Below are 11,810 nucleotides of genomic sequence, written 5' to 3' on the forward strand. Positions count from 1 at the left end.
TCATTGGAAGGACTGATGATGAAGCTCCAATACTTTGAAAACCTGATGAGAAGAGCTGACTCTGGAAAAGACTCTGATGCTTGGAAGAGGAGAAGGGAGCAACAGAGGATGAGACGGTTGGATAGCATCATCAACTCAATAAACGTGAGTTTGAGCAAACTCTGGGAGATAGTGAAGGACAGGGAAGATTGGTGTGCTGCAGTCCATGGGATCACAAATAATCGGGCATGACTGAGCAACTGAACAACAACAACACATAAAAAAATAAGAACAGTCTTGATGTGTGAAGCTGATTATCAGTATTGTGTGATTTTCATTCCTATTCTTTTACAGAAAAACACAACACATTAAGGTAACAAATATTAACATTTGAGAGGATAACCATGCCACATTTGATATAAGTGCTTCAAATCTAATGTTGGAAATCACTGGAATGGCTCTCAGAAAGCTGGCCCAGCATAGAAATGTGTGGTCTGCAAATAGGATAGAAAAGAAGGAATTACTGATGAGGGTGTTGAGGAGAAACGGATACAACAACAAATAAATGTCAGGAGGTTTGAAAGTAGACGAAAATGAAACATGTCTTTTAGGGTCAAAAAAGGACGAAGGTATTTAGCTTCACAATGTGTCTTTGAGCTTCATGATGTCCATTTAGTTCAGAGGCCAGTGGCCCATCACAGACAAGGAGCAGCTCAATGAGGGACCTTCCCAGAGCCCCCTTCACATCCCTGTTCCTCATGCTGTAGATGAAGGGATTCAGCATAGGGGTGACCACAGTGTACATCACAAAAGCAATAGAGCTTCTCTGGGAAGAATGGGTCATATCAGAACTGAAATAGACCCCAAGTTTGTCCCATAGTACAAGGAGACCACAGAGAGGTGAGACCCACAGGTGGAAAAAGTTTTATGTTTTCCTGCAGCAGAGGACATTCTCATTAAAGAGGAGATGATTTGGAAGTAAGAGGATTCCAGTGAGGGGAAACACATCTAGCAAGGCAGTGACCACATACAAGCAGATGTTATTGATGAAGGTGTCAGAGCAAGCCACCTTGATAATCTGAGCCAGTTCACAGAAGAAATGTGGAATTTCAGTGCCAGTACAGAAGGTCAGTTGCCTCAACAGAATATGAATCAGAGCAACCAGAAAATGATGAACCAACCCATCAGAAGAACCAGGAGGCAACAGACACATGGGTTCATGATGTAGTGCAGGGGTTGGCAGATGGCCACAAACCAACCATAGGCCATCCTGGTCAGGAGAAAACCATCCATTCATGCAAAAATCATTTTAAAAAATAAGCCTAAGTGAAACATCCTGTGCAGGAGATGTCTTTGTTCTGTGACTGAATGTTCACAAGCATCTTGGGGACAGTGGTGGAGACATAGCAAATGTCAACAAAGGACAGGTGGGAGAGGAAGAAGTACATGGGGGTGTGGAGGTGGGAGTCAGAGCTGATGGCCAGGATGATGAGCAGGTTCCCAAGCACGGTGACCAGGTACATGGACAGTAACACTCCAAAGAGGAGGGGCTGCAGTTTAGGATCATCTGAGAGGTCCAGGAGGAGAAACTGTGATTCTCCCACATGGTTTCCTGCTCCCATGTAGCTGTGTGTCTGCTGGGGAACGAGACAAATGGAAGTTTCACCTAATAGCCAAGTGGCAACTCAGCTAGTTATCAGTTATGATTCCACCTTCTGGTTGATATCCTTTACCCTCTATTAGTCCTTCTTGTGATAGTGATTCGCTCAGTAAAATGGTAGACCATTTGCATTTAAAATGTTTTTTCAGCTAAAATATTTAGCTGAAAATTTTTTCATCTCCTATCACAAGTTCTAATTCTTTTGTTGTTATTTTTATTAAAGTATAGTTGATTTATGTTAATATCTTCTCTATAGCAAAGTGAATTATACATATATATTCTTTTTCATATTCTTTTCCATTGTGATTTAAGTGATTTATCTCAGGATATTAATTTTAGTTCCATGTGCTATACAGCAGGAACTTGTTTATTCACTGGTTCTAATTCTATATGAAGCTATGGACATAAACTGATTTTTATAATATTACAGTTGCAAAATGATTAAAGACATTTAATATTGCTAAATGATAATCTTTTTTCATCTCTATAGCTTTCATTCAAATAGTTTAATAATAGTTTTTTAAGACATGGTATCCCAACTCAGACAAAATTAATTCTATGACTTGATCCTCCCTGTTATTGTGATAGTTAATGCTTAATTAAAATTGCCTTATTTTTTTTTAAATTTATAAAGGTATGGTTACTCAGGACTTCCTGCTTGTACAGTGGATAGAATCCACCTGCCAATACAGTGGATACGGGTTCAATCCCTGGTCCAGAAGATTCTGATGCTGTGAGGCAACTAAGCCAATGTGCCACAACTACTGAAACCCATGCACCTAGAGCCTGTGCTCTGCAATGAGAGAAACCACCAGAAGGAGAAGCCTATGCACCACAAAAAAGAGTAGTCCCTGCTCACCACAACTAGAGAAAGCACTATGGGAAGCCACAAGGTCCAGTTCAACCAAAAAAAAAAAAAGGTTATTGTTCCTACCTTCTCTGTGAGAATTAAAAAGACCCTTGTGGCAGAGGAGGATCCCAGGAAGTGATGGCTGCTATTATTACTATTAGTTTTATGACAATTATTAATATTTTTGATACATAACTTTTCAAAGTATAGAGATGTCATTCAGATAATGGGATCTTGAGTGAGAGTTCCTTGAATAGAATTTTGCTTCACCAACTTAAGGTCTGTGTGACCTTGACAAAGTTTCTTAACCTGTCTTAGCTGCAAATACTTCACCCCTACAACAGGAATAATGAATATCCCCTACACTGTAAGACTGATGAATTAATTAAATGAGATGATGCATGTAATTTTTCTAGCATGGTTCTTGGACAAATAGCAGGCACTTTATAAATGTGAGTGTCTAACAATAAATCTGTCTTGCATGAGTATCACTGATCATTATTCCCCTTAAACAGGGGCAGCCATCAAAGATCATTCTGGGGACTTCCCTGGTAGTTGAGATTTCACACTTCCAGTGCAGAAGGTTACCAAGATGGAACCTTGGCAGGGGAGCTAGATCCCATATGCCACAATTTAGAGTTAACATGTCCCAACTAAAGATCCCAAATGCCACAGCTAATCACCAGTTCAGCCATATATATATTATATATATATATACATTATATATATAATATACATAATATATATCACTAGAAAAAAATTTTTAAAAGAACTGATCATTATGATCACATCAGTTCTCTTATCTCTTGACTGCCACACAGTACTTGTAATTAATGATCCCTGTGACTCCCTCTCAGATAACACCTGCCAGGTGGATTCTTTCAAGAAAAGGGAAATCCACATGGACAACACTCACTAGAGGCATGACCCAAATTACAAAACCATTTAAGTAACATACAAAGCACATATAAGAGTGTCAGCTCATGTATACATGCGCTTGGGGGCAAATGTGTTATATCAAAAATAAGTGTACCAAAAAAAAAAAAAAAAGACCGATAGATTTGATGTAAAATGTTCAAAGCTTCTATTAAAAAAGTCAAACAAGATGATGGCCTAGCATGGTGATCGGTGTCAAACAGATTTGTGGCCTCCAAAGGAGAAGATTTCATTCTGGGACCAAAAGACACAAGCTCAGTCACTCAGAGCTTCGTGCAGCAAAGTTTATTAAAGTAACAGTGATAGAGAAAGCATCCAGCAAAGACACTAGAAAGGACAGAAGAGTGCCCACGTCATGAACTTTAGCAGAGTTTTATATACCTTTCAGCTGGCTGCTGAGAATAGACATAAAGAATACCTCAAGGTTGTAGAAGTTCTACCAGACCCTTTCCCAAGGCATGCATCCTGAGATAACATTAGTACACTGAGATGAGCCAGAACAGGTTCTGGGCAAAATGCCTCTGGGTGAGATAGGGTGTTGCTTGAGAAGCAGGTTCCCAGGCAAGATAGATTGTTACAATTATAATTATTAACATAGAACCTAAGAAAAGCATACTCATGAGATCCTGATCTAAAGAAAGGCCAGGTCTTAGGCGAGATATATTATTGCACTATTAACACAAAGCTTAAGGGAGCCATGGCCCTTGTGACTAAGGCAAAGGAATATTTAAAAGAGTGCTCTTCTCTTCCTTCTCCTTGACTGTAACTGCCTAAGCTTTAGCTCTCTCAAAGTCATTCTGAAAAAAATAAAAGACAACTTTAGGATGATTATAAATGTTTACAGTCTCCATGACAGAAAAAATGCTCAGCACTATTATACTGAGAGACTGCAAGTAACATGTTTTTTTAAATAAAGTGAGAATTTACTAAACAATCGTATACTCAGGAGGGAGAGTGGGCAGGGTCAGGTGAACAGCTGCCAAGAATACAATTAAGAGAAAAAAACCACTGAGAGCAAATTTAGTCTGGAAAGGTGGATAGAAAAGACCTCTCTGAAATAAGAATACTGAGCTCTGAGAAGAGGGACAGGTAATTGCTAATCAGAGGAAATAAGGGAAGGGCAAGCATTTTGGCCTGAGAGAAGAGAATTCACAGTTGCCCTGGGGTTGGTGAGCTATGTCGGTAAGTTTATATTTATTTGTGGGTCAGAGGTCGTGACCATTTTTGCTCATCGTTGTGTTTCCAGTGACTTACATGGTGCTGGCACATATAGGTGCTCCACACAGGCAAGTGTTAGATATGTAATAAAGACTGAGACCATTAAGTATCAACTGTAACACACAAAAAGGACCCTCCAAGTCCACTATATGCCTGAATATAGACACAGAATAGTAAAATTAGAGTATACTCATACATATATTTTAAAGGAATAATATATCGTGAACAAGTAATTCTTACTCTAGAAATAGAATTCTGCTTATTACTGGGATGTTTGCTATCATAATTTATCTCAAAAATAGATCAGTGGAGAGCAATCATAACCATAATTACAGTCTAAAATGCGTTTGAGGGAATGTAAGAGCCATTACTGTGGTAAGGACCATTTCTTAAGTCAGTAAAGAATATGCATTTTAAGACTACAGCCAACTGGATATTCTACATTAAACATTAAATCTTTGCGTTAAATTCATGAAGAGGACAAGGCAGTCTACTCCGTGATATTCTCTTAAACATTTAAAAAGAATGGTAAAATGAGCCAATGAAATGAGTACCGAATGTCAGTAATAATTACACTGTTTGTAGATGATACTGTGGACACAATGAGGTGGGTAAGGTGAAACATCAATACAGAGAACTAAAGTACCTCTTAACTATAGACTCCCCCTTCATAGACTATGGGACTGTCCCAGCAGCCTCATTATTCTAAAGGTAAAGCCCAATACCCACCATCTCTCTTCGTTTCCTTCTTACTCCATCAGCCTTTACTGCGACACCGTCTCTGATGCTTATCAGAAAGCTTTCTGGTTATCTGCAGTCAGTCCTGTGGAAACCCATGTGGGTTTTCACCAAGGCTGGGGTCACAGAATTATAGCAAAGGGGCAACAGGTACATGTTGTTATCTCAAGGGCTATATTCTCAGGGCTCCACATTAAATCAAATTGTTCTAGTGAATTTCCTCTTTCCAAACAACTCAACTCTATAGGGGTACAAGAAAAAGAAAATGGAAACATTTCAGCCAAAGTTGTGTGTGTAGGCAGCAGTGGGAGAATAAGGTATGTTCTCCAAGGAGAAATTCTTTGACTTGACTTCAATCCCCTAAGGAATGTTTAATTCCTACAAGAACTAAAACATGGAATCCTGTATTGATATCAGGGAGGGCTCCAGGTGGTGGTGCTACCGGTAAAGAACCCACCTGCCAATGCAGGGGACATAAGATGCAGGTTCTATCCCTGGGTCTGGAAGATCCCCTGGAGTAGGAAATGGCAACCTGCTCCAGTCTTCTTGCCTGGAAAATTCCATGGACAGAGGAGCCTGGCGGGCTACCATTCATGGTGTTGCAAAGAGTCAAACATGACCGAGCACAGCACATGCCGAGGGGCAGGGGCCGCAATTAACCAGGCAGATTCAGCTGAAGAGAGTACTGAGGAGATACAGTGTGACAAACAGAAATCATCTGTGAAGTTTATCAAGAAAGGGGAGGGCAGAGATAAAACATAGAATAAATGGAGTATCTAAAATGGGAGGGTTAAAACTAAAATTTAAGGGAAGTTATGGGAATACATTTAATTTCAAGAAGAATGATGGTATTTAGTGCAAGCCTTTGAATACACAGGCATGTCTGGGTACATACATACTTCACAGGATGCACCATACACTTCTAAACCAACAGCTAGTATAATGTGCTGTATCTCCAGCTTATAGGACATGGATGCAGAAATCAAGGATGGGAAGGTGAAGTGAACCCTTGTAATATCACTCCTGGTAAGACATGTGAGGAGTCTGTGCTCCAGCTCTACACACATATGACCTTTGCAGTTTGGATGCCTGGACACCAAAAATGTAACAGTTCTAGAGACATGGCAAAAGTCCCACTGAACTTTTTTTTTTTTTTGTCATGCTGCCTGGATTGCAGGATCTTAGTTCACCACCAAAGTTTGAATCTGGGCCCATGGCAATGAAAGTGCCAAGTCCTAACCTCTGGACCACCAGGGAATTCCTGCCATTGAACTTAAAGCTATGCTGAAAAGTGAAACTGTTAGTCATTCAGTTATGTCCGACTCTTTATGACCCCATGGACTGTAGTCCGCCAGGCTCCTCTGTTCATGGGCTTCTCCAGGCAAAAATATTGGAGTGGGTTGCCATTTCCTACTCTAGGGGATCTTCCCAACCCAGGGATACAGCCAGGGTCTCCCACATTGCAGGCAGATTCTTTACCACCTGAGCCACCAGGGAAGCCCTCAAGCTATGCTACTGCTTGACATTTCAAGTTCCTCAGGCCATTAAGAGGAGTCACCCTCCAGGCAAGGGTAATTGACCATAGTGATGAGTGTCATTGTGTGACCATGGCAATGAGCACTGGTTCCCTGATCTTCTCAGTCAGTAGCTGGGAGCAGGAGCAACCTCAGGGAAAACACAGTGCTGGATACAGATGGTGGTCAGTTATGCTCCCACAGCAAGAGATCTGAGTGGTGTGATCTCAGGTGAGGCTGCTTTCTTTAGTTGAGGGCCGTTAGCATAGAGAAAGCTCAGGGCTCTTGATCTGTATGCTTGGAAAAATAAGCCTTTAATTCTGAAGGGAGAAGTGGGCAACACAGCACAGGATTCGCTACAATGAATCCTATTAGCCATATGGATTGTGATCTTCAACAACATGGACAGAGTTCCTGGAGAGCTTATTTGTGATTAATGGGGGTCAGGAGTTGGAAATGACTTTTCTTGGGAAGTGAGCGACAAACCAAGAATAGAAGCATCATAAGTAAGGCTCAGCCAAGCATGACTGTCTTTTTGACCTGTTTCTCTATAAAAATCCAATTCTCTCTCCCTACTACTGCAAAGAAACAGACCAACACATGCCACTGCCAAGTAGATATTAGTGGGGTGTTTCACAGGCACATCCAACTGAACCTTTCCAAGAACAAACCTACATTTTTTTCTTTCTTCCTTCCTTTTCCTCAAACACGTTATATCAGAGTGAGTAACACCATAGATGATGTGAACAGATCCACACATGGAATTGTTCTAGATGGTTAAGTAATAACATATTAAAATATTTTTCCTAATTACTTTTTATTAGGATTTATCACAAAGTCTGGTTTTACCATTTATTTATGTAATATTTTATTTCCTTTCTCCCAGTAGAATATAATCTCAATGAAATTTGGGCCTTTATTTTGTTCCAAGTCTTATACCAGTACCTAGAAGATAATATTTAACAAATGTTTAAAGGCAAGAGTCGCTCAAACCATTGCTGTTATTAGCACTAGAAAGAAACTGGTTTCATCTTTTGTGGGGGAAAAAAAGGAAAAAATAGAAAAAAAATGAACTTGGGAGCAGAGAAATGTTCCAATTTTTTTCTTTTCTAGTTTTTGCCAGATACTAAACATCACCTATACAAACTGAACATTTGTAACTATCAAAAATTTGTATAAGGGCTGCAGTCCATCTGTTAATCTCAGAATGTCTTGTTTCCCATATATCTTTTAATGACATGCAGCTGTTAGGTAATTTTAGTCTCTAGAGAAAAATTCCAAATCTAATAGTAGTGTAAAGGAATACAAAGAGAAAAACACTGTGGTCAAGACAGCATCAGGTTCCTCTTTTTCAGCATGTTTTCCATACCTCTAACAATAATATTACACTTATTTAATAATATTACACTTATTTGTGTACTATTATGGACTGAACTGTGTTCACTCAAAATTTTATGTTGATATCCTTATTTCCAGGGCCTCAGAATGCGACTGTATTTGGAGAAAGTGTCCTTCAAAAGGTAGTTAATTTTAACATGAGGTCACCAGGGTAAACCTTAATTCAATCACCCTGGTGTTCTTATAAGAAGGGGAAGTCAGAACACACAGAGAGGCCAGGGAAACCTGCATGAAGGGAGGACCAGGTTCAGAATCGGCATGGTGGTGGCCATCCGCAATCCAAGTGAAATGAGCAGGACCTTATGGTCTATGCTCCCCCTATGTCCTCAGTCTACCTTTTGTCTGTGGAACAACTTTACTCAAAGAATAAGCTTCAACAGAGAAATGAGAAAATGCAGAAACAAAGGAAAACTGTCAAAGGAGGCCAAGCAATAATAGTTAATATCATAGTAAGCAGAGTCAAGGACATTTAGTTCCTCCTCAAGGGCTATTATAGATGATATCCTGAGCCATATCCTGTGAGGTATCTTGTAGATACTGAACTGCACATCAGGTGGAAGAAGTTAACTATATGATGACTAGACTGTAGTCATGATATAAACTGTCACAGTTCCAAGAACTGCCATCAAGGAAATAGGAACAAACCGATCTTGCAACTGAAGACTAACTGTACTTAAACAAGATGAGTCTGATTAGGACACCACATGACCAATTTCAAGGAGACTATCAGAGCTGACTGTACTATATCTGCATGTAGGCCCCTCCGTCTGTCTACAAAAGCTCTTGCCCACTGATTGTCAGTGCAGGGAGTCAGCCTTCTGCTAGGCACCTGCCCTCCCCCTGCCACCCTGCTGGTTGCCAGCATCCAAAGTAAAGCAAACTTTCCTTTCCACCAACCTCACTTGTTTATTGGCTTTTGAGAAGTCAGCTGCTGGACCCCACAAGGAGACAGGCCTCAGAGGAAACCAACCCTGGTGGGACCTTGATGTTGAACTTCCAGACTCTAGGACTGTTAGAAAATATATATCCATTGTGTAAGTCACCCAGTCTAGCATTATTAGGATAAGGCAAGCACCATTTCAAAATCCTTTTGCTATAGCTGTTACTTGAGCCATGTCTCCTATAATTATTTCAATGGAAGTTGTGACAAGTTTTCTGCTCACTCCAACTAGACACCTTGCCACAGGCACATGCCAAACACCTCCTGCTTTCTGCCCTGAAACTTCTGATACCAAATTATGGGACATTTGAGAGAATCTGCTCTGTATTCAGAAGTGTGCAACTCAGACATAAAGGGATGCTAATCTCTCTAGGACCATCTCTGGCCCATAGAAAGCATGAGCTGAGGTCTTTTCATCTATTGAGTGGAAAGTTCTGGGACACATATCATGTTGTACCTCAGGAAGGTTTGGTGGGATTTAGTAGCAGTCATTATTATTTTGATTCCTAATTGGTTTGGTTTTCCTTCCTTCCCTAGTAGATAATAGGAGATATATACAACAAATATATACATATTTGTTCTGCTTCTCTGGATAACCCTAATAACAAGGCCCAAGAGAAATGAAAATATGTTTGAATATACATGGCTTTTCATAGCACCATTATTCATAATATGCACAAAATAGAAACATCCAAATATTCATCAATTGATAAGTAAATAAAACAATATATTCATAATATGGAATATCATTCTTAAATACAAAGAAATTATATATGCTACCACACATATGAATCTTTAAAAATATACTAAGTGAAAAAATTATTGATGAAAGGTTTCATGATCTTATTTACATGAAATGTCCAGAAAAGGCAAATGTATAGAGACAGAAGGTGGAATCATGGCAGCATGGATGTTAACTGTCTAGGAATATGGGGGTGTAACAATCAAAGGGTACTTTATAATGGAACCAAAATTCCATTATATTTTTACAACTAGGTTTTAAAATAACATAAATCTGTTGTTATCAAAAGAGTCTGATACAGGTGTAAGTAAATATTACTGACACAGAAGAGTCTAAAACCTGAATTAGGTATACATAGAAATTTATTAATAAAGGTGGAATTTCAAATTAGTATGTCAAGGATAATTTATCAGTAAACAATTGATCCTCTTTCTGGAGGAAAAACATGATTGTATCTACTACCCCGTGTGTGTGTGTGTTAGTTACTCATGTGTGTCCAACTCTCTGTGACCCCATGGACTGAAACCCGCCAGGCTCCTCTGTTCATGGAATTCTCCAGGCAAGAATACTGGAGTGGGTTGCCATTTCCTTCTCCAATGCAAATTTTAGTAGTAGTTAGTCACTAAGTCATGTCCGACTCTTGCAACCCCACAAACTGTGTAGCCTGCCAGGTTCCTCTGTCTATGGGATTCTCCAGGCAAGAATACTGGAGTGGGTTGCCATTTCCTTCTCCACCGCTACCCCATAATACATGCCAAAACACATTCTTTGGGGATTAAAATGTCAGTAAAAAATATAAATTTTAGAAGAAAATTAGAAAATCTGTATGTAACCTAGAGTTGGAAGAGAATATTTAAGGCTAGGAGAAAACCCAGAAAATTTGTTTAAAAAAAGAAGAGAGTCCTCTGGCTATGTAAAAAGTGAATATCTCATTTGCAATTGATGAAACATTAACACAGCAAAACAATTATCAGTTTAACAGATGCATAAAACACATTTGATAATGCACATAAGCAATTTTGGTAAATGTGCTAACAAGTAGGATTTCAAAATACCTTTATAAACTCCTCTGCAGCCACACACTGAAATATACAGAAAACATGATTAAGGAGAAAACTGAGAACTATTTCTGAATGGGTGAAGAAGGCCTGGTTATCAGAGCTGTTTCTCAGCTTAGTATGGGAGGCCCTAGACGGTATGGTAAGATCGAAAAAATAAAAAACCGAAATACATACTTGAACACAATATATACAAAGGTTACAGGAAAATGTCACTACTTAGAATACTCAAAGAAGTCAATAATTTAAGTTTACCACGGTGTCCTAACTTCATACAAAGAGGTAAGACAAAAATAAACGTTAAATACGAGATTGATTGAATACAGGAGATAGACCATATCTTGGACTGTCAGGTTTATCAATATAGCAGACTCTTACTCTAAGGGCTCCAGGGAGCTGAGAACAGAGAAGTACAAAATCTTTTGAAGATCATCCATTTGGATGAGTACCCACCGTTAGCCTCTCAGTTCAGACCCCTATACCCCGGACTGCGCCTAGGCCCGTCTCCCCATCACTTCCGGGCATGGGTCCCGCCCTCCACTCGTAGCTCCGCCCACGGGCCTAGTTTTAGCCCCGGAATCATCCGCTGGGAGTGTTTCGGCTTCCAGCCCCACACTGAATCGACCGCAAGATCCCTCACCCGCAACGGTGGGAGAAACTGCAAATTTTCTCTGCAATGGCTGAATTTGACTGACAGCCCGAACCTCAGAATTCCACCCCGCCACGGCCGAAGTAGGAAGCGGAAGTGGCGTCACTGTCTGTGTCGTTCTTCCTTCC

General features: G+C 39.9%; 1 pseudogene across 1 annotated transcript; it reads right to left on the minus strand.

The window, feature by feature from the left end:
• Positions 1 to 11,786, minus strand: LOC145510853 (olfactory receptor 7D4-like; annotated as a pseudogene). Its single transcript, XR_014057281.1, has 4 exons — positions 11,674 to 11,786; positions 5,373 to 5,622; positions 705 to 1,616; positions 1 to 73 (listed from the first exon to the last, which is right to left on the minus strand). The product of XR_014057281.1 is annotated as an olfactory receptor 7D4-like (transcript).
• Between the last annotated feature and the right edge of the window lie 24 nt (positions 11,787 to 11,810).

The sequence above is a fragment of the Giraffa tippelskirchi genome, chromosome 6 (genome assembly GCF_054371585.1).
Source record: "Giraffa tippelskirchi isolate mGirTip1 chromosome 6, T2T-mGirTip1v1.2.pri, whole genome shotgun sequence".
Taxonomy (NCBI): Eukaryota; Metazoa; Chordata; class Mammalia; order Artiodactyla; family Giraffidae; genus Giraffa; species Giraffa tippelskirchi.